Source organism: Juglans microcarpa x Juglans regia, chromosome 6D, assembly GCF_004785595.1.
Source record: "Juglans microcarpa x Juglans regia isolate MS1-56 chromosome 6D, Jm3101_v1.0, whole genome shotgun sequence".
NCBI classification, from domain to species: Eukaryota; Viridiplantae; Streptophyta; class Magnoliopsida; order Fagales; family Juglandaceae; genus Juglans; species Juglans microcarpa x Juglans regia.
In genome coordinates, this window is record NC_054604.1 from 14,133,513 (window position 1) to 14,157,571 (window position 24,059).

The 24,059-nt window shown below is 39.6% G+C and overlaps 1 pseudogene; it reads right to left on the reverse strand.

Annotated features, from left to right (window-relative positions):
- Positions 1–7,808: 7,808 nt before the first annotated feature.
- LOC121236104 lies at positions 7,809–10,340 on the reverse strand (annotated as a pseudogene).
- Positions 10,341–24,059: the final 13,719 nt, after the last annotated feature.

A 24,059-nucleotide genomic window follows, 5' to 3' on the forward strand; every position in this document is an offset into this window, starting at 1 on the left:
TTATTTATTTATTTATTTGTATGTCATTTTAATTTAATTGTTTTATTTTATGGTGGATTATTTTATTGTTATATTTATTTTATGGTGAACTACTTCATTGGTTTTATGCATGTTGTCGTATGTTATTTTATTTATGGAATTTTATTTTATTTTGTTTTGTTCGAAATTGAAAGGCGGGTTAAGGGTTATGTTATGATAGGAAGATGGTACGACTGAGAAGGCCATTGTTAGGCTTAAACATTGGTATAGTAGGCCTGAACTCTTGGTGATTGGTTGTTTTAATATCAAGGCTCGAATATCAGGATCTGGGAGAACTCTTTGGATTAGGTATTCAAGTTGTTGCTAAGGAGGGGAATAGTTTTTTAATTGCTTAGGATAATTGAGGATTTAGGTTCCGTAGAATTTAGGTAATGAGTCTTTGAGGTAGGGGGTTGTAAGTTCAACGAATGTCAATGTTAGATTTATGAGATGTTCATCTAAGGTTTGTGGCCCCATAGTTTTTTTTTAGAAAATAAGTTAATGGGATTTAAGCTGGTAGGTTCAACAAGCAATTAAGAGATTACTTAGACTAGAAGTTTTTGATCTTGCCGACCTCGATAAGCAATTTGATAACATTTGGGGTTTTAGAATTTACAAGTTTTATAAGGCGAATGTTTTAGATTTGAGTTCATCGATCTTGAGGATTTCAGGAAATGATTTATATTTGGGTTAAGGTTTTAGAATTGCAGAGTTGAATGGCTGAATTAAAATAGGATGGATCTGAGTTGAGTTATTGATATGAAAATTTTTTAGGGGAAAATTTCTTTGGAGATGGAAGATATTGATCTAGTTCGGTTAATAATTATTTTTAGCATGAGGTTACAGTGTCAGGTTGAGGATTTAATTTATATCAATTTTAAGGATAATAGATGGTGACGATTAAAGAAATGATTCTTATTGATTTCGAGGATATAGGTTTAGTGATGGAAATGGTAATGATGACCACCTGCACGTTTGGAGGATTATTGGTTTTGGCTAAGGGTGCGTAAGATTGATGTATAGTAGTGGTGAGTGGTTATGGATTTCGGAGAGTATAGGTCCTAGTCTCTTTGGTTTGAAAGAAGTGGTTTTGGTTGGTGTGGAAGAGGAGTCAACACAATAGTAGTAATTCAAGAGACTTTGGCTTGAAGTTTTTGGGGAGTTGATCGAAGTGTGCAATTGAAGTGGGTTACTCACTGAATCATGGTTGGGAATAGTTGTTGTGATTATCTTCAGGAATTAATTGTGACTCGAGGTTACCTAGGAATTTAAATTTTAAGGTTATACTTTCTTTTGGAGTTTGAGCATCTAGTTGGTTGAATGAAGGATATTGTTATTTAACTTGAAGTGAGATTGATGGGATGTCACGTATGGTATATGAAAAGATATTTGAAGTTGAAGCTTAGGCATCAACAGTGGATAATATGATCAAGTATGTGGGGGTAATAAAGCATTAGGATCCTTGGGTGCTTTGCAATGGCTTTTGGTAGATTGAAGATTTGATCAGTATGGTTTGCCCTGAGGTTTAATAGTGATGTGCTATTGAAGGAACTAGTTGTGTTAATACTAGCTTATTGGAGTAGAAATAGGTGGGCGAGTTACCAAGGAAGTTTTGTTAATGTTTTGGTGAAGTCAATGGTGGTTCGCTGTGAGTTTAGTCACCGTTAGATTAGAGGATGTTTAGAATGTAGATGGTGAGCTTTCGGGTTTAGGTTGTTAGGTAGAAGTCTCTAGGCACTCTTTTTGATTCGCTAGGTTGGAATTGAGTCTTTTAAAGTATGTTTCTTATCTTAGAAGAGATGAGTGTATTTTGGGTTGAGGTTGTTTATTTTCAATTTGGGATGCTGAGGTTGTTTGATATTGGGTTTCTGTCTTTGATCATGGTTGTATTTTATAGAATTTGATTTTGATCAAGGCAGCAGAAGTTAATTGAGGAATTTGAGTTATAACTCGTGGTTTTGGGAGAGAGAGTGTTTTTCTACCAAATTGTGATAAGGGTTTTGGTTAGTAGGAATGGAGCCACCTTGTACTCGATGGTGTTAGTTTCATGAGAACGTAATGTTTTATGCATGTGGCGAATATCAGAGTGCGCAGCAGAAGCGTGGTATTTTTGTTGTAGTCAGGAATTCAAGTTGTGCTGATTTGAAGAATTAATGGTGACTTGAATTTTGAGAAGATATTTGTAATTGGAGATTAATCATTTGGTTGTGCAATTTGTTATTGATGGTTAACATTGGAAGTGGCTATTAGGTTTCCAATAGTAGAATTCAATAAAGGTTTAGAAGTTGGAGCATAGGAATTGATTGAGGTTGGCACATATTATTGTATGGATCTATTGATCATTGGAATTTATTGGATGTTGTATTAAGGTTCTCGAGGAAATGAGATTTTTGGATAGCAGTCACTCTAGGAATACTGGTCGTGATGTGTCATTGGGGGACTAAAATGAGTATGATGGATAGTGCCATGCTCATTGAGGAATGTGCCACGTGCCGTCTAGTTAAGGTTGAACATCAAGGTAGACTTCAACCTCTCCCTATTCCAGAGTGGAAGTGGGATGATATTTCTATGGATTTTGTGGTAGGGTTGCCGAGGACTCCTAGTGGGAAGAACTCAATTTAGGCGATTGTTGATGTCCAAGATATGTTGGCCATTTTCAGATCGTAGAGAAGGTTGCGCTTGTTGCTTATAGAGTGGCCTTGCCGGACTATTTTGGCGGTATGTTCTTAGTCTGCTCTTAGTTGAATCTTATTCCTGTCTTAGTCTTAATGTGGACCTTGCCAATTTCGAGGACGAAATTTTTTTTAAGGGGGGAGGATGTAACACCCCGTATTTTAGTGTATTTTTACTGAAGGAATTATTTTTATGTAATTAAAATAATTTCTCTTATTTTAAATTGGTTGGATTTTTAGTGAGTTTATTTCTATGATTTTTATTTTTATTTGGTGGAAATTATTTTTATATGCTTTCTTAATATTTATTTATTGTTATGCATTTAAATTGCTTTTAATATTTAAATTAATTACTTGTAACACCCCGTATTTTAGTGTATTTTTACTGAAGGAATTATTTTTATGTAATTAAAATAATTTCTCTTATTTTAAATTGGTTGGATTTTTAGTGAGTTTATTTCTATGATTTTTATTTTTATTTGGTGGAAATTATTTTTATATGCTTTCTTAATATTTATTTATTGTTATGCATTTAAATTGCTTTTAATATTTAAATTAATTACTGTGGAATTTAATTATTTCAATTTGACTTTACCATTACGTTTAAATTATTTTATTTAACTTGTGGTTTTAAAATCGTTTCCGTTGGATCATTTCTGTGACCCAAGTTATGAGGATTGGACCTCATTTCTTTTCCCTCTATTTTTTTCTTTTCCTTTTCTTTTTTTCTTTTCTTTTTCTTTTTCCTTATTTTTTTCTTTCTTCCCGTGCGGACGTTTCTCTCTCCTCTTCTCTCTCTCCCCGCGTCCGTTTCTCCCCCCACCAGCTGCGCCGCCGTCCGCCGGCGGTGGTCGACACCGCCCGGCTCCACCGCTTCCCCAGCCGCCGGCTGTCCTACCCCACCAATATCACCGCCGTTCGTGCCGCCGTTAGCCTCCACGAAGCCCACGAAACCCACGACGCCGCGGCACATTTTCCTCCATTGTGCCGCCGTCGCGCCACCTCCGGCCACCATCTTCCTACCACTTCATCCCCGGCCTCTTGGCAACCCATTGGACCCAACCCCAGCTCCGATCCGTCACCGGTGAAGCCCCACCAAGTCCATCTCCGATTTGTACTTTTTTGGCCTAAAACCACCCCTTGCGCCGCCACCCACGGCAAACCACCACCACCACTAGCTTCACCGACCTCCCTAGGCCCTACCCTATCAATCTTGGGTCTTCGTTTGTCCTCGTTGAAAAATGGGTATCTGTGACCCACGGCCACAGTGTATTTTACACTGTGGTGTTGCTCAAACGTCGCCTTTTTCTACTTCGCGATCCTCGAAAAATTATTATATTGCACTGTAAGTATTTCTCCAAAGAACTTTCGTAATTTAAATGTATTTTTGCACTAACCCATTTCACTGTGTTTTTGGCATGCCGGACTGAGTCCGAGGAGTTCGGGGGTCGGATGGATTTGTGATTGGAGTTGTTTGATTGGATTTGATTGGATTGATATTTGTTGGTTTGGATGTTGTGTTGGTACATGTGCATTTCATTATTTCATGCATGATCATGTTTGTAAAAGAAAACTGGGTTTTCGTGTATTGCATTCATGTTCATGTGCTTTGAAAAGCTATGATTTTATGTGTTAATATTTTTGGTGCGTGTGTATCACGACCCCAAGCAGAGATGGGGCATTAACTCGGTGGAGCTCCTCTGGTTACTCAGGAGCGGAATATACTGAGTAACGTCCCCTGGATTGTCGCCGGGCGACAATGGGATCGGACGAGATGGTCTCGTGCCGACTCCGTGGTCCTTCTGCTGGCGGGGACTAGAGGATGTCTGGCCACGTACGCGCTGGGCGCGGAACTGGGCATCGCTCGTTGCGTAGTGTGAGTGCTTGGCCACGTACGCGCTGGGCGCGGAACTGAGCACCGCTGCGAAGCCAGGACGTGCGGATGGTCCATAGGGGGAGACCATGGTGCATATGGAAATAATGCATGGTGCATTTGGGATTAATGCACTATTTTCTGGGAAAATAGTGCGAGTTGATTTTTGAGTAAATCATTTTCTGGGAAAATGATTTACGGATAATTTGGACTAAAATGGGATTTTGGTGTGTGTTGGAAATTTATCATTTTCGGGAAAAATGATGTTTTGTGGAAAAATGCATGTTTTCATGTGCATGCATGTTAGTTGCATTTAATGCATTTTGTATTACGTTGTTGTTTGGGTTATACTTACCTGCGAGACCATTTTGTGGTGTCGCAGATTTGATGCTGATGAGGAGGAGGAGGGCGAGCCTGAGGAGACGGCTCCGCCTGACGAGTGATCTGGGATCACTCGTTTGTACATTTTTTAAAACTATTGTAAATTATTTTATGAATGACTGTATAACTGCTATTTAAATCTTTACTGATGTTTGATTGTAATTAAATTCTGGTACTTAGTTGACTATCCGCTGCATTATTTTATTTGAACACTGTTGCATGTACACACACTGGCACTTCGTTGGGATGTGTGACCGTGTTGTCACCATCCTGGCGTCTCGATCCCTGTGTATTTATATAAGGGGGATTGGGGGCGCCACACAAGAGATGTTGCCTGGTTCACATGGGCAGGAAATGAGAATGCGCAGAGAGCCATCGCAACTAGAAGAAGAGCAAGAACACAGAGAGGACCCCAAGAAGTTCAAGACTTTTCCTAGAGGTCAAAACATGATCAGGAATCCAGAAAAGCAAACAAGGTACAATTCACTTTCTCATACAAAGAGAGTGCGTGAACTGATTTGTGCTAGTGTTTCCCCACTAAGAGCTTCTTAACATCCTTAGGTTTCCATTTATTCCGTTTTAGAGGCTTGGACTTTGGTTGAGCATTTGATAATTTTAAGGAGTCATCTTTAACACTTTCAGTACCAACTTTCTCAACCTGTGATTTATTTTTAAGTGACTAGGGAAGAAGCTGGGTTTGAATTGGAGAGGAGAGGAGAAGAACGGCTTCGGGGGACAAGAACGGCTACGGGGGAAGAAGATGAAAGAGAGAGGAGAGGGAGAAGGTTTAACTGGATGCACATCTACTGTAATTACTATAAGTCTACTACGTGGTGGATTTTTACTACTGGGTGTAAAAAGAAAATAAACACCTGACCGGTTTTAAGGATTTTCCATTTCGTTTCATCCACAATTACCTTCTCTCTTTTCAATTTTTTTTAGCATTGAATCAAAACCTTAGTAAAAGAAGTAGGACAATGCTAAGAAACCGAGAAAGGTGTCCCGTTTTGTACCTACTTATTATTATTTTTTTCAAATGTTTTTTAATACCTTTAAATATTTAAATTAAAAATTACAAACTCACTAAAAATTAATTCCTTAATTATTCAATTAAAAAAAATGGCCACTTTTAATCCTCCCTAGCATTTTCCAAAGCCGTATCATTTTACTCCGAGAAACATGGGAAAAATAAAACTGACAAGAAGTATATATCATTTTGCTGTTATAATTGCCTATTTAATTATTAAGAAAAAATTAAAAAAATTATAATTTTATTAATAGTCATTTTTTAATTATTAAATAAAATAAAATAAAAAATATAAATAAATAGTAAATAAATAATAAGAATAGGAACCTATCATTATCCATCTAATTTACTCCAGAACCACTTGCTTTCTGCACCGTCCGCCGCGTGTGGACATCATTCCATCTCTAGTTCATCTTCTGTCGGGCATTAGGCAAAGTTGACTTTAAAAATATCCCCTCCACGTAGGATTAGACTTGTGCCGACTCTTTTTCTTCCCGACAGATCAGACATCTCTTGACGTACATCACTTTTTTGTGAGGAGTAATGCTTGATTAATCACTTAAATAGATAAACTTTTTTATATAAATTTTTTATAAAATAACGAGCCTCATTAATAAATAATAATTTTTTTTTATATTTTTTTAAAGTGAAGTTTATATTTTTATAAAGGCTTATAAAATATTTATTTATTTAAAATTTATACAAATTATTTTTCTTTTGTGAGCCATTACATTTTTAAAAATATTTATACACAATATTTTTTATAATATTTTATATAATTATATTTTAAATAAGTGATGTTTTAAAAGATCTGATAAAAATTATATAATTTATAAAAATATCCTATTTTATAATATTATTATACAATATATTACGTGTATATCTCTACTTTTCTCTCCGATAGCGAAAGTTTATTTGTGAAGTTTGACGGTAATATGATGAAACATGATGTTTCGTGCTCTGATTGGGCACTTTTTTCCAACCTGACAAATTCCAGGGAAGTCGTCACTCTCTGACACAGTCAATTTCCCCCATTGGTCTTTATAAGATGAGTGGTTCAAGCGCAAGCGACGCAGAAACTTCTTCTTTTTTTCCTTTTTTTTTTTTCTTTTTTTGATAGGAACTTCTTCATTTTTTCTTTTTTTGAATAGTGTAATTTTTTTTAAAAAAAATTTATTTCTATTTATTTTAAACATTTTTTAAACACATTTCAATTCTTTTAAAAATAAAAAATAAAAAATAAAAATTTACAAACTCATTAAAAACATTTTCTCAAGTATTAAGTAAAAATTTTTAAAAAATTCTATACAAAATGTCGGTAGAAATACTCGGTGTATATATAATTTCTCATGACATAATCATACAGAGTGCCCGATCAACAATCAACTTCCTCGTGATACTATGTATAAATTGTTTTAAGGTGTCAACATCTCAGATTTAGGCTACGTTGGATTAAAAAAGTATTTGATTTTATCTCATTGTTCATTAAATTTTTTTAAAATTTTTATATAAAATATAATAAATAATTTAATTTTTTTAAATTTTAAAATAATAATAATATTAAAAATAATATTTTAATAATATTTTTTTAACTTTTAACTTTTATCTGACTAAATCTTGTTTGCCCACTGAGCATAAATGGACTGACAGTCGCGTATCTACGCTTAATGCTAATTCGTCCATTCCTGCTCCTAATTCTTCCCTTCAGCCAATAGATATTGGAAGATGATTTCAGATACAAACAGAAATGTAGACTGCACAAGGTGAGATTGAGAAGAAAATGACATTTCGAAAAGGATACCCGAAGGAAAGTGGAAGGGAGAACTATTTTGAGAAATGAACAGAACTATAGACACCAATATTACATAATCTTCTGCAGATATATACTTCGATGATGCACATATTTGAGGGAATCAGCAGAAACCAGCTGAGCTCCGTATGTATAAACTACCTACAGCCAAGAGCTACAAGCTGGTCCCCCCAAACCCTTTCACTTCGACATAACAAACCAAATAAAGAGAGAGAAAGAAAGCGGCTGTCACAGTATACAGAAGTGGAGATTCCGGGGACGTATAAGCTATCATCCCTCTGCAAAATCACCACTATATATCCAACATATCTATCAATAAAATCTACAAACACAGTGACATCACACATCTCTGAGAGAGGCACAGCCCAGAAATAAGTTACGCCTGCCTCTCCAAGTCCTTTGAATTTATGAAGGTTCCGTGGAAGCCATAGGGAACCCGGGACGGAAGCTTAACCGTGGCTTCCAACTTCAAATTCATGGCGTTCACGATTTGCAGCTCTGATTTCCACTCCTTTTCGTCGTGGACGAAGGCCAGGATGTAGCCATCGTCTTCTTTCTCAGAATTGGGGCTTCGGGAAGGAACAGAGGCTCGCCACCGTACCTCTTGTCGCCATACATGTACTTTCTTAGTTTTCCTGTTAAGAGGTCCACTTTTGCAAAACCAGATACTTTGGGCCAGGGCTCAGCAAGGGCTAAATATGCGAACCGGGTTTTCCTCCCGAGCATGTTTCGGTTCACCATACCTGCCTCCAAGTTCACTTGTTCAGAGTCGGACGTGATGGGACGGCGCGTGGATTTTCCAGTCTTCAAGTTAAGCCGAATCTCAGATAGCACGCTTTTTAAGCTCTCGTCACTCTCGTTGAAAATCGAGTCGGGAGGAGTCATGCAAGAGCCAATTACTATGACCTCATTGGTCTCGGGTTCTTCCCAGGCATTCCAGAGGTGGAAACAGAAACAATCAGGGGCTTCAATCCATTTGATACGAGAAGCATCAGTGGCATTCCTGTCCAAAATCCCGAACCTGGACATCTTGCTCTTGTCGTAAATGACTGGAGAACCACCACGAATCAACTCCGGGAGCTTGAACACCACCTGCTGGTCCGGGATGACCACAAAGTTCTCTGTAATTGCAAAGTCATGCATCATTGTAGGCTGAGCTAGAGGAATTTCAACATCAGGGGATTTTCTCCCTCGTGGAGAGAAGTGGAAGTACTTGAGGTATGGTTTTCGGACAACATCGTAGCTGAGAGCGAACAGGTCGCCGGTGATGGGGTCTAGTTTTGGGTGAGCAATCATTGTTGAGCGGAGCTGACCATTGAAATCATAGCGGCCAACAGTCTTAAGATCGCCAGTGGGAGTAACTTGGACTTGGTACGGTAAATCGTCTTCGGACATGGCAAGGAGGCGACCGTTGAAGTAGACAAGGCCAGCGTTTGCGACTCCCATGCCATGGCAGGGATCTACGAGGCCGAATAGTCCTCGAGCATAGAATAGGAGGAGCCGGGCGATGCCTGAGTGGCCGTGAAGCTCACCTATGGCCTTAGGGAAAACAGGGTGACCAAGAGCTCGCTCCTGAACGAGCCGTTGCGTCTCGGTGAACCTACAGGCATAGCTAGCGGAGCCATCCTTGAACTGGACAGCATGGACCATACCATCTCCATCGAAGAAATGGTGACCAGAGACTGGTTCGTGAAGTGGGTTCGCACCGTTCCGGACATACACGCCTTGTACGCAACAGGGAATTTTGCCTGAAACCAGTAACGAGTGCTGGACAGGCTGCTCTGTTACTGGAGCGAAATTGCCGGCAATTTGGACTCTGGGATCGGCGGTTTTGGGAAGTGGGTGTTGGCGCTCAAGCGAGACTAAAGCAGCCTCCACGGCGTCCAAGGCCATGGCCCCAGTTTTCTGTAAGAGGTTCCATTGATGGGGCACAGACTTATTGGCTGTCGAAGATGGAGGAGGAGGAGGAGGAGGAGGAGGAGAGTTAGCTGCGTCTTTTGGATGGGCAATGTTGGGACTGGCAATATCATTCGAGGGTAAACGCTGCTTGGGAAATTGGAGTGTTTGAAGAGAGCAACTTACGTTGGGCCTTTTGGTGGGCCTCATCAAGGAGACGGTGGTTGAAGGAGAGCCCAACTCAAGGAATGATGAAGGAGTAGAAGAAGAACCAAATCTATGCTTAAAAGATACGCATGAAGATATTGTTGCTGCTGAAGGTGAAGCCATGGTTACTTACCTTTTAAGGCGAAGTGGAAAGGAGCACTTATAGTAGTAGAAGAACGTTTTGGATTGGTTTGTTGGGATTTGAGAGCTGCTTGTCTACTCTTTTTATGGCTGGTTTGGTTTGGGAATAAAGAGAGCTTTGAGAGTTTGATGTGAATGTGAGGAGAGAAGTGTGAGGAGAGAGATGGGGGAGGAAAGGTTTATATAGGGAGAGAGAGGAGGCATCAAGGTCCACCTCGGACGTGTAATTGAAGACCACGTGTTATAGATTATGGAAAGAAGGGGGGGACTAGCCAAATTCCAATAAGTGAGCAAAGCAGGGTGGGGGAACATTGCGGGGCATAGCTGCTTATTATTTTGACACGTCTTCCACACTCTCTCCCCCCTTCCTACATAAATGAGCATATTAAATGGTCCTTTTTAGAAGATATTATATTATAAAGTTCCTCAAATTTAGAACAATCACACATGACATTGCTAATAATAACAATAATAATAACAATAATAATGGAAATGAAAGAACATGAAAAAGGTGGTGTTTTTTGTACGAGTTTTTCCAATTGGCCCATTAGAGTATTAGAAGACCGAGTCTAAAATGGAAGTCCGGTGGGATTTTTGGGTGGGAAATGTGTTGGTCCCTTGTACACGTCTGACCCCGCGTTCTTTCCTCAATCAGAGTCACCCATGGACACGTAGCCCCTTCTATTGGCTTCATCCAACCTCATATCTAGGTCACATCACTCTTGCCCCCACGCACCTGCCTCCAATGTTTACTTTTTATTTTGTTAAAAAATAAAACTTTGGAGCTTATAAAATTGGATGCCACGATTTTAGAAAACACAAACTTAACGTGGATCTAACACTTTCTAATGTTATTGACGTTGTTGATGCAATTTTTAGTCGGGGTCCAAGGCCAACAACATGATTTGGAAGGGATATTTAGCTCATTTGGTTATAAGTTCACGACTGGTGAACAGGTTCAGCCTATGAGCTTAAGACTGGGAGACGTACTGTTGAAGAGCCCTTGTGCCCACAGGCTTAATCGTGTAATATGATAACGCCGATAGATTAGGATGGTTATCTCATTCGCTTATTACGGGATAACTAGTGTTTATCTATATTCTCAGCACCTCTATAAATAACACCTAAAGGTAACAATAAACTCTAACTTTTGCTTATATACTCATATTGAGATCACATTTCTCTAACTTGGGCATTGGGGCTCTCTTGGGAGACCAGTGTCATCCTCTCATCTATTGTAGGTCATCCAAGCAGTTGGTGGTGTGAAACACGTCATTTACAATGGCGTCGTCTATGGGATCTGTATAGACTTTAGCGTGATTTTCACATGCCAATTACTACGTGATCTCAAGCAACCTGTGATCAAGAGATGAATGCGGCGAAGATAGAAGCAAGGTGTGGCGCCCCTAGCCTCTGCTTGGGATTGGACGAAGACTGAGACGCCGGGACATGTAATTCAAGGCTACACACCCCTCATACATGACAGATAATATGTTATGCACCTAAGTACACTAGCATGATCTCTACAGACTTCAGCGTGATTTTCACATGCCAACTACTACGTGATCTCAAGCAACTTGTGATCAAGAGATGAATGCGGCGAAGATAGAAGCAAGGTGTGGCGCCCCTAGCCCCTGCTTGGGATTGGACGAAGACTGAGACGCTGGGATATGTAACACAAGGCTACACACCCCTCGTACATGACAGATAACATGTTATGTACCTAAGTACACTAGCAGTATGCAATAACAATGCAGCGGAGAAATTAGTAAAAGTCGAATAACTAAGCAACGCGATAAGCAATTGCAAAGCACATGGTACCATAAACTAATATCATAACCCAAAATATTGTCCCAAATCATAAACATAGGCCTTAAAGGCAGAATATCCCAAAAGCATGAAAAATAATTTTAAAGTTTCCAAAACACGGGATTCCCACAAAAGGAACATAAGTCCATAAAAGATGGTCATAAATGTTGTTGCCTTCTCTCTCTCTCTCTCTCTCTTTTCTTTCTTTCCACAAAACACTTATACTCCCGTACTTCTCAAGAGGACTCGGGCTTCATGCGCTTCACTAAAGCCTTATCCTTGTCTCGATTTGTTACGCCGCTTGAATTCGGCGATGAATTCAAGTATACCCATGATCTCTCGACCAATGGCCTCAAGTCACTCCCAGAGGGAAGACTCGGGCCGAGCCATGGACATTTTAGGCACAATCCTCTCTAGAGGAAGAGGTTCCGTTCTCTTTCTCTTGGTCATCGTCGCCTCTTACTAGACCTGTTACAACTCCTACCATTCCGGTTGGGGAATGGTAGTGGAAACTACTACAATGAGATTTCGAGAAATCTCAGTAAGTAACACACAACATACCACAGTTAATACAAGCATATGAAAAGCACATCATGATATGCGTTCATGGACATGTACTTGACTTATGCCTTAACCAGAACTTGACTTATGCACTTGACCATTTACAAAAGACTCTTGTAATAGAGACTTAAACTTTTCATAAAAACTTCTTCACTTTTTCTTATTCACGTGATCTTATTTAGAACTTGCATTATCAGAACATATCACAAGATTTTCATCGAGTAAACTTTATCATATGAGCTCTTATACTTGTTCAGAGGGTAGATACAACACGGCTCCCCTCCTTGCACCGCGTGTTCCTGCTAGTTACCTCACCATCAACTGTCCGTACACGATGATGAATACGTCATAAACAGAGAATCATATTAACTTGGCCTTACTTTGTTGGGTTACATGTCTTATGCACGCACTAGCGTTAGGTGCTTCCTTGCTCAGGCATTCTTTAAAAAGAATCCATTCGAGGCCTGTCGATTATTCTTCGTTGACCCAGGGGTTACCACTCTATTCTTAAGCACTCTAGAGTGGACATAGGAGTTCCACTAGGACATTCCCCGGTCCTAGCACTTGGGGTCGTGATAGAAATTTTTCTTTGAAAATATTTTCTTCGAAAACACTTTTGAAACACTTTGAAAACACTTATTTGAAAACATTTCGTCCCCTAATGCATGTGACATGAGACTTAAACATGCTTACATATGCATGACATATGACATATGAGATGCCGTGCATATAACGACCATGCATAACATATTCATTTCATAGCATGATCACATAAACCATGATAGATATAAAAACATGTGCATAGAACCATAAAACTTGCTTAGGCCGAAACTCATAGGCACAAAAACATAAAGATTTATCACATAAACATGTTCCGAACTTCAAGCAAATAACATTGGAATCAAAGCATAGAAAAATAATACATGAAATCATAACATTTAACTAAGATCCGAATCATTCAAGACATGGAATGGCCGAAATATCATGATACATATTCCATCATTCTCAAATATGTGAAAACCGAAATATATACAAGTATTTCATGGCATATTCATCATGATTTCAAAGCATATAATTCTTTCCATGGATTGATATAAGATCATATTAATATAATCAAACAAACAATCAATAAATAGGAACCAAAACAAACATGGTAATGGAAAGATTTACATAATCATTTACAAGTGTTAACCAAGAGTAGGTTGAGTGTATACTTACTAAAATCCTCGTAAAAAAAAAAAACTAGCAAGCTATAAATCCTAACATATCATATTAGAAAAAGCATCTAAAACCCTAACTCATGTTCTTAAGTGTGTGTGTGTGTTTCTAGGGCATCATTTGGTCTTAAACCATTCGAGGTTATTAGGTTAAAACCCTATTCATTTCACACATAAGGTAGAACAAATCCTAAGGTAGCCAATAATACATGAGATGGTCGAAACATGGAGGATAAATTCCCCCTTCACTATTCGGTCTCTTGGGTTTCCTTTAGAAACCCTAGTTTATTTTCCAAGAAAATGGTAGAAAGTGTGTGTTCTATCATTTCTCAAAGTCTAATGAGACTTGAATCTCATTTTCGGATTGAGAAAAGATTGTGTGTGAGCTAGACTTAGGAAAACCGAATCTTACCTTGCAAATCCTTAGGGTAGTGCCGAAATCCTTCTCTTGCAATGATCTTTCTTGTTTGGTTGGTGAGAAAACACAAGAGAATGGGAATGGGAGAGAGCTTTCAAAAGAACTTGAGAGAATTGAGTGGAGAGAGTGGAAACTCATGCAAGAATCCGAAAAATGGCAAGGGAAAAGACTCCTAGGCATGTGAGACAAGTGGCAAGGTTCCTTCTTCTTCCTCTCTCAAAAACCGAAAACCTCTTGGAGTTCCTCACTTAGATTGCATTGGGAAGGGACAAATCTTGGAGGTGGCGTGTGGGCTTCCCTCCTCGGCCGAAAATCACATTTCCATCTTATGCCCTTCCTTTCCTTTAACAAGTCAACATCTTCTCAAGGGATAACTTAGTAAAACTACGCATGACCTTTCCTATTCCCAACAAAAAGGCTCTTGGCATGGAGGACAAGTGGCATGGGTGTGTGCCCTAGCCTTAGCCGTCCCTTCCTCTTTCCATTCCCAAGGTATTGCTTCATCTTCCCCATGCTTATTCTGTAGGTGACCCTTCACATTTCATTGGTCCACAACACAATAAGTGACAAGTGGCAAGCAAAAGGAATATTGGCATGCTAGCCAAAAACCCTAGGGGCAAACTTGTCCTTGATAAAAGTCTCATCCCAAAAGTCTTCTAGAACCTTGGTGCATGTTTGACACATGGCAAAGACTTAGCAAGATTCGAAATCCCAAAGGCCTCCTTCCAATTTTCTATGCAAAGCTTCTAGAAAGGTATCATTTCACTTCTCTAGGCTCCCATTTCTAAGAAACCAACCTTGGAACTTGATTTCTGGACCAAAAGCAATGGGCTAGGCATGTAAGCCCATTTTGGTGCTTTCTTACACCTCTTTTCCCCCTTAGCCCACTTTCAAGACTAGGTTCAAAGCAAAAACATTCTTGGGTCACATAGCACTTAACAAATTTAGAATTGGATTATGGGCCTAAACCATTGGACCTAAATTCCCGAGTAAGGCCGAAATTCAAAGGTAACTAGAGCCACTCTTCTCTTGGGCTTAAATCACTACATCAAAGGCTTCTATGACTCTTAAAATACCAGGGCAACCTAGAACAATTCTAAGGGCCAAGTCTAGACGAAACTCGGGCCATCACACATTCTAGGAGTGGATGGTAGTGGCAATTATAGAAGGAGAATGAAGAATTGAAGTGGCCGAACGCCGCTACACCACCTATCCAGAATGGGCAAGTGGAAGGAGATGCACACATTCTAGGAGGCATGAACAGTGAGGAGCTGGAAAAGAAGAGGTTACATGACGAATTGTGTAGCCTCGTTGACAAGTATGAAGAGATGGCAAAAAGGATGGGAGGGTCCTCTTCCATGGAACAACTGCTTAACCGGACTAGCCTCCCCTATAGTGAGGAAGTAGTGGCAGTACCCCTCCCACCCAAGTTTAAGGATCCTTAGATCGACATGTATGACGGGTTGTGAGACCCGCTAGATCACCTGGAGAGCTTAAAGCGCATGACCCTCCATAGTTTTTAAGGGGAAGTGGCTTGCGAGGCCTTCCAGTTAATGTTAAAGGGAATAGCATGGGGTTGGTTCAGGACTTTGCGTCCAAGATCCATTAGCAGTTTCGAGGAGTTAGCCAGACCGTTTCTAATGCAGTTCATGGCGACTAGGAGGCGCCGAAGGTCAGCTGCCTATCTGCTTACCATCAAACAAAGAGAAGAAGGGAGCCTGAAAGCATATCTAACCCGCTTCAATGAGGAGTTGACCACAGATGATCAAGACAAAAAGATCATGCTAGCTGCCCTCCTAGGGGTATATATGGCCTCGGAGCCCATTCATGGCTAAGCTGCCCAGGAGGACTCCCTTCACCACGAAGGAGTTCATGGATAGGGCAGAGAGCAAGGACAAGCTGAGGACACGTTGCAGGTTCTTTTAGAGCCCAAAAAAAGGAAGCAAAGTCAAAGGCTAGGAACTCAAATTGCGCCAAGGACAAGAAGACCCGGCAGGGTCATCAAGATAGGAGGCGTGAAATATATTCCAATCAATGAGAGCAGGGACACTGCCTCATCCACAATAGTCTAAGCGTGCAAGAAAACGAGAGGGCTGCTAGGAAGGAAGCACGGCCACCGGCGAGAGGGCAAGGTTATTGCAAGTACCACCAGTCAGACACTCACTAGACAGAAGATTGCGGAACATTGAAAAAGAGGGCTGCTAGTCTGGCGAGAAGTGGGGAGCTCGAACGAATGTTGGCTGAGTATCTTAAGCCCATGAGAGAAAAGGGTCATGACCACGAACCCAGAGGAAGCAGAAGTCCCAAATGACAGAAACAGAAGAGAGAACAGAGACATAACACCCCTCGGCAGCCACGTGAGTGGGACCAGGCTCCTTTTGGGAAAATCCGCACGATAGCGGGAGGGTTCACCAGTAGAGGTGCAACAACGTCTAGCAGGAAGGCTCATGCTCGCAGAGCAAGGTATCATGAGGTGTATATGGCGAATAAGCCTCCCAAACAGCCTAGACTAAATACCACCCCTACCATTTCGTTCAGAGACGAAGACTGTCAATAAGTCTTCTACTCCCACTACGACGCCCTGATCTTCACCTTCTTGATAGCCAACTACACGACCAATAAGTCCTAGTAGACAACGAGAGTTAAATCGACATTTTATTCTGGGATGCTTTCATCAAAATGGGCATTGGCCCTGATAGGCTGCGCCCTTCGCCATCTCCCCTGAATAGGTTCTCTAGAGAAGCTGTGCAACCTATAGGTGCCGTCGCATTGCCAGTCACAGTTAGCAAGGGTGCCCACATAGTTACCATAGCGACGGCTTTTTTGGTGGTAAAAGTCTCGTCATCTTACAATGTAATATTAGGTAGACCAACCCTGAACGACTTAAAGATATCTACCTCTACCTACCACTTCAAAATGAAATTCCCAATGAAAATAGGCGTCGATGAGGTTTGTAGAGAAAAAATCCTTGCGCGGGAGTGTTATATTTAGGAGCTAAAGGTGGGGGCGCCTTGTGTGTTTGTAGTAGACGGTCTGGGCAAAAGGCCGCCACCCCTACCCTTAGTAGAAGTAGGCTAGGACATGGAATCGAGAGATGAGAACAACTTGATGCAGGCCGAAGCAAATGAGCAGCCAGAAATAGTAACCTTACATTCGGAACGTCCAAACACCACGACAAGGGTCGGGATGAGACTTAGCCAGAACACAGAGAGGCGCTGAAACAATTATTGATTGAACGCCGAGATGTGTTCGCCTGGAGCCAAGAAGATATGCCAGGGATTGACAACACCTTTATAGAACACAAGTTGTGCGTCAAACTGAAGGCCAAAACGGTTTGCTAAAAAAGATGGTCATTCAGTACGGAGAAGTGCACGGCCATAGCTGAGGAGATAAACCGTCTCTTGACGACGGGGTTTATAAAGGAAACATACTACTCAGAATGGCTCTCCACGTAGTACTAGTTAAGAAAGCTAAAAGGAAGTGGAGAATATGTGTAGACTTTACTGACCTCAACAAAGCCTGCCCCAAAGACAGTTTCCCATTACCATGAATTAATATCATTGTAGACGCCACGACAGGACACAAAGTTTTAAGCTTCATGGACGCGTATTCAGGATACAATCAGATCCAAATGAATAAGGCTGATGAGGAGAAAACAACATTCATCACCGATAGAGGTATCTATTGTTACCGAGTGATGCCCTTCGGCTTGAAGAACTCTGAGGCGACCTATCAAAGGTTGGTCAATCGGATGTTCAAACATCAAATTGGAAAGACCATGGAGGTGAACATCAACGACTTACTAGTAAAGAGCAAGGAACCTACCTAGCACCTAGCAAATCTCAGAGAATCCTTCATGGTGCTGCGCAAGTACAAGATGAAGCTGAACCCAGCTAAGTGTGCCTTCGAGGTCAACTAGGGAAAGTTTTTGGACTTTATTGTCTCGAAGAGAGTTATTGAGGCAAACACCGAAAAAATCAACGCCATCTTAAATATGGCACTGCCAAAAAGCCTTAATGACGCCCAACGACTAGCAGGTAGAGTAGCCGCCTTAAATAGATTCATATCAGGGCCTACGAACAAGTGTCTTCCTTTCTTTAGGGTCTTGCTGAAAGCACACCCATGGAATGAGGAATGCGACAGAGCCTTCCAGGGGTTGAAGCAATATTTGGCCAACCCACCTCTACTAAAGCAACCCAATCAAGGGGACACTTTATATGTGTACATGGCGGTTTCGCCCCACACCTTCTCGGCGGTCTTAGTCAAAGAAGAGGGAACAACACAGGCGCCAGTATATTACACGAGTTGGGCACTAAGAGGGACCGAGATCAAGTACCCGCAGATGGAAATGTTGGCATTTTGCACTGGTGATAGCCGCCAGGAGGTTACGACCGTATTTTCAGGCCCACCTAATAAAAGTGATGACAGAACACCCACTCGTCAAACTACTACAGAAGCCGAACAATAGGGGTGTAAAAAAAAATTGGTGAACCAGTAAACCGGACTGGACTGGACCAGATCGAACCGGTGGGTTGGGTTCTGTATAGAGTTTGGTTCAGTCTGGTACCGGTTTTATTTTTCTTAAAACTGGTCAAAATCGGTCTGGTTATGGTTTTTCTTTTTCTAAAACCAGACCGAACCGAACCGGACCAGTCCATATCTATATTATAATTTTTTATAGTTTTTATATATATTATATAATTATATATAAAATAGTTTTGTATTAGATGATAAATTATTAATTAATATAATATTCAATTTTAAAATCTTATATTACTATAGTCTTAATAGTTATACTAATACTATATCACTATATATTATAATATACTACAATATATTATCACTATAGTATTATATACTATACTATACTATTATATAATATAGTATATTAAAACCGGAAAATAGAATCGAATTGGACTAGAATCGATAAAACATAATTACCGATTTAGAAGGGTAACCGGTGCATAATTCTTGAAAATGCAAAACCGGTTTGGTCCCAAATTTTGTAAAAAATGGGACTAAACCGGACCAATTACACCCCTACCGGACAGTTCAAGAAGGTTGGTTGCATGGTCGATGGAGCTCAATGAGTTTAATATCGACTATGTGCCCAGAAGTGTAATAAAGGGGCAAGTCTTAGCAGACTTTGTCTTCGAATCCACCGATTTCCAGGCGGTTATTGAAATGGCGCATCCTAGTCGACCTTAGGTAGTGTTTGTTGACGGAACCTCCTACCAAAATGGAGGAGGTATAGGGATGTACATCGTTGGCAAGGCATGTCGGGAGTACTACTACCTGGCAACGCTCACTTTCAAGACCACCAATAATGAAGTCGAGTATGAGGCTCTAATAGCAGGACTCTTAGTGGCGAAGGCTCTAGGCACTAGCGAGATCGAAGCTAAAATCAACTCTCAAATAGTGATAAACCAAGTAATTGGGGTTTACGCCATGAAAGGGGAAATATTGAAAAAGTACCTAAATCGGGTGTTAGAAATCCGCAACCATCTCACTCATTTTGGTCTTGAGCAAGTACCAAGGGCAGAAAATGCAGTAGCGGATAGACTAGCCAAAGCCGGCTCTACAAGGGATGACACAGACCTGCCTTGGGAAGTAGAAAAAAGGGTGATAGGGATCCCATCAATCAGAGCACAGGTCAACCACGTTGCACCCTCTGGGCCAAAGTGGACAAAGGAAATATTGGAAAACCTAGATACTGGAAAACTGCTGGAGGAGAAGGAGGTGTCAAGAAAAGTTAGAAGGAATGCAGGGCGATCTGTTAAAGTTGAAGGAATCCTGTACAAGAAGTGTTTTGCCGCCCCTCTACTAAGGTGCATCTCGCCCGAGGAAGCGCAATTTGTTTTGGTAGAAATCCATGAAGGCATTTGCGGCAAGCATTTGGGCAGAAAGGCTTTAGCAAGGACAACCCTTAGAGCAGGCTACTACTGGCCCAACGCCTTAAGGGATGCCAAACTATTTGCAAAAAAGTGCATGCAGGTCTACGCTCCCATCCCACACTGTTCGTCTGAAAACTACTATTCATTACTGCCCCATAGCCATTTGCCCAATGAGGGGTTGATCTGATCGGTCACTTTTCACTAGGGAAGGGCAGGGTAAAACACATAGTCGTCAAGGTAGACTACTTCACTAAATGGAAGGAAGTAGAGCCCCTCATAACCATAGCAACGAAGCCCATCACTAGATTTCTTTGGAAGAGCATCATGTGTAGGTTTAGCATTCCCAACAGTATTGTCTTCAACAACGGGAAGCAATTCGACTCAGAGCATTAAAAAGAATGGTGCCGAGAGTTGGGTATCCAGGTAAAATACTTGTTGCCAGAACACATACAAGCCAACGGACAAGCGGAGTCAACAAACAAGTCCCTCCTTGGGATCTTAAAAAAGATGTTCGGCATCAAAAAGGGAGAATGGACGAATGAGCTCCCAAGAGTCCTATGGGCATATAGGACAACTGTGAAGACCCCAACAGGCGAGACACCATTCACTCCAGCCTTTGGGAATGAAGCAGTCGCTTTAACCAAGCTGAAAACAATGAGGCACTCAAGAAACACCTCGACTTGCTTGAGGAAAATAGGGAAGAGGCAGACATCCAAAACATCTTCAACAAAAGGAAAGCTGAGCATTACTTCAACAAGCAGGTCAAGTCCAGGTCTTTTAAAGTAGGCGACTTGGTATTGAAGGAAACAAGAGTGACAACCCAAGATGAGGGGAAGCTCGACTCGCGATGGGAAGGATCGTATGTGGTCATTGCCATCAATAGACCAGGTTCCTACTGCCTGAAGGACAGTCAAGGTAAGGAGTTGCAACACCCTCGGAACGTCGAGCATTTGAAGAGGTTTTACCCTTAGGTATTTTGCAAAATCTATGTTTTTGATAAAAGACAAGTCAATAAAAGCATCTAGGCTGTTCAGTTCACACATTCCCCAACAGTTAGCCACCAATGTCGAGTCCAAAGACTTGCAGTGCAAATCAACGGGCATGGAGGTAACAAGACCCCACGACCGCAATAGATAGCCACCAATGCTGGGTCTAGAGACTCGTTGTGCAAATCATCAAGCATGGAGGTCACAAGTCCCCATGATCCCAACAGTTAGCCACCCGTGTCAATTCAATACAAGTAGTGCAAATTAACGGGCGTGGATGTCACATGACCCCTCGACCCCAACAGTTAGCCACCAGTTCTGAGTGTGCAAATCAATGGGCATGAATGTCACAAGGCCCCATGACCCTAACAATTAGCCACTATTGTCGAGTCCAAAGACTCGTAGTGCAAATCAATGGGTGTGGAGGTCACAAGACTCCACGACCCCAACAGTTAGCCATCATTGTCGAGTTCAAAGACTCGCGATGCAAATCAACGGATGTGGTCACAAGAGCCCACGACCCCAACAATTAGCCACCAGTGCCGAGTCCAAAGACTCGCTGTGCAAATCAACGGGTGTGAATGCCTGATGAGTGTACGAAAGTGCACTCTAAATACCCTATTATTGGACTAAAATGCTAAAATGTTAATAAAAATCATTGGAATTAATGTGTATTCTTGAATTGAGTTTCTATTTACTTTGGGATACTCCTAACCAGATTTTTATGTTTAATTTCAGAGTCTATAAAAGAGTAAGTCAAAACCCATTTAAATTCAAAGGACTTTCAAGTGGGTAAGACGTTGGAACAACCTAAGAACTTTCAATAAGTGTAGGACTCTTAAAATAAGGATAATGATGGGGTTTGAGAGTAATTCAGATCAGAGTCCAAAATGTGCTAGGAGACAGAATGGACACACTTTATTATTTTAATCATAACTTTTCGTTCAAATATCGGATTGATGCGATTCTTGATGTGTTGGAAAGCTATCTTAAAGGGTTACAAAGTTGTTTCTACAAGGATTTCCAAATGCGAACTCTTGAAGCGCGTACGTGGCTGCCAAGTTGAGTCCTAAAATTTAGGCAATTTTGTGTGCGGGAATATGAAGATATTAGGGTTTCTTTCCTACCCTATTTAAGCACATCATTAGCACAAAATTGAGAGTTCAGAAGGGGGAGACGGCTCAGTTTGAAGGAGGAAGATCTGAAATTAATTTCCATGGCCACTGTTTGCTCTATTTTTCTCTTGAGATTTTTGTTGTCCATTATATTTATGGGTAACTAAATTCTCAAGTAGGGCTAGGGATGAACTTGCACATTAGATGGTATTTTTAATTTATTCTTGGTTTATGTATTTGATTTTCAATTACTAAAACTCTTTTGTTTTATCATTCTCAATTCATCGTTAATGTTTTCTTCTCTAAATAATTATAGATTTTATTCTATTTATGAATTCAGTCATACTTTTTTTATTGAATGGATTGACTCTTTGATTATGTTTTGATCAATTATTTTTCTATATTAATTTAATTCTTTGCTGCAATATCGCTTCCTAAGTATATTGTCGTCGTTGGATTTTCTCAATAGTGGTAATAATCACTATTGAGAAAATTCATTTCTTCTCTATAGTGATAATGATAGGTTTACTACCACAATTTTATTTATTTTTTTAATATCCTCACTCCACACCTTATGCAAGTCAAATTTTTTTGGTTGGACGCTGTTGGGGGATCCGAAAATTGTGCTCTCAAATGCACAGATGTTTGTTTTAGTTCTTTTTTTTTTTTTTTCAAAGCACTTGTCTCATGTGTTTTTTTTTTAAGTATTAAAAAAACATAAATACTTAAAAAAAAAAATCTTTATCGGGTGCATTAGGGGGAAGGTTCTCGGTCTCCCTAACATTATTCTTTTTTGTTTGTTACATCTATATTCTTCCATAGTAAAGCTACGGAGATCAACTAAACACAAACCATCTCATACGTACTATGAGGTATTTGACGAGCATGTGATGAGAGGTAAACATATTTTAATTTATTTTTGAATTAATTGCAAAATTGATACTTAGACTACGTTTAGACGCTAAGCTGATCACATATAATTTATGAATAATAATGATAAAATAGTAAATATTAATAATAAATAATAAATAATTCTTGAATAATAATAAAGTAGTCTCGCTTGCTAAACACAACCTTAATTTTTATGTTTTTACGAATCGAGAAACTTTTACACTTTAGTACCTAAACTTTAAAAAATGCAATTAGATCCCCTATCAATCACTTGCTAGAAACTAAAGGGAGGACGTGTGTCAGTATTTGATTTGTTGACACGACTTAGAATGCCATGTCATCGAATCAAATACTGAGATGTGGTATATTATTACAACTGGCAATCCTCCTATTCGATAACTAATAACACATTAATGGAATTACCTAATTCTTAGTTGTTTTGAACTTTAAAAATGTATTTTTTGAAAATTGTAAATGGTGGTCTCGATTTATAAAAAATAAAAACCCAAATATTGATCTTGTAATTACCTTTTATTTTGTAACGATGGGGTATGAGAAATTTAGTGATGATGAAAGAAGGTTTGCAAAAATATTGTACTAGTATAGTTTTGAATTTAACTCTAGTCTATATAAATTCTAGACTTTTTATATGAGTATATATGTAGAAATATGTAAAAATATATTTACAAAACGAATATATATTATAATTTATTATGCCAAAAATGTATTTATTCTTGATATATATATATATCAAAAGTAAGTTTATATTATTAACTTAATAGTAATATTTATGTTTACAATTAAAATTTTATATTATATTAATTTTATATTTTAAGATTAAAATTTATATGTTATATCAAATGTTATATTAAAAAATATAAGATTAATTTTATGTAATATCACATGTTATATTAATTTTATGTTATAAGATTAGTAGATTTGAATAATAAGATTAGAAATCCATGTTATATTAATTAAAAGTGTAAGAGCAAAACAAATAGTATAGGACTGTGCAAAACAAATAGTATAGGATTGTGCAAATATTCGAAAATTCAACTTTGACCTCCGATTTCAACTCTGACTTTGATAAACATATGTATTATTTGTATATTGATCATATATACTCATATAAAAGTCTAATAT